A 556-nucleotide genomic window follows, 5' to 3' on the forward strand; every position below is an offset into this window, starting at 1 on the left:
CCATTTTATCAATAAATCTACGATGATGGTGTCGAAAGAGTCTCCTCGTCGTGCTCATCTAAAGGAAAAGAACAGATAAAAGTATCACTAGTTCCTCCAGCATGTAAAAAACCCAATGATAATGGTTTTGAAAAGGATTTGACTTTAGCATTGCACTTGATACTGAACTATTGGCCTAGATACAGTGTTACCCCCGGTGACGCCAGAGCAGCCAGCGTTCCTATTAAACCGAGCTGTGGTTCCTGTACAGGAGTCCTGAAGGCAACACACAGTTCAGAAGACCTCCGTGGGATGCCTTCAAGAATCTCAGTCTTTGGACGTCCTGGTGCATGCGATTAGGAGGTGTGTCTTCTCTCCTAAATGTATTTAGATATCTGTTTACAAATCTGTCATTATTTAGACATCTGTTTATCAATCTATCATTATTTAGATATCTGTTTATATATCTATCATTACTGGGGGTGAAATTGATTAGTTGGATTGCAGGTTGCAGATATAGATATAGCCAAGTGTTTTATACAGTTGTGAATGTAGTTATCGTATTACTGCCTTCAAT

The sequence above is a fragment of the Penaeus monodon genome, chromosome 24 (assembly GCF_015228065.2).
Source record: "Penaeus monodon isolate SGIC_2016 chromosome 24, NSTDA_Pmon_1, whole genome shotgun sequence".
Classification (NCBI taxonomy): domain Eukaryota; kingdom Metazoa; phylum Arthropoda; class Malacostraca; order Decapoda; family Penaeidae; genus Penaeus; species Penaeus monodon.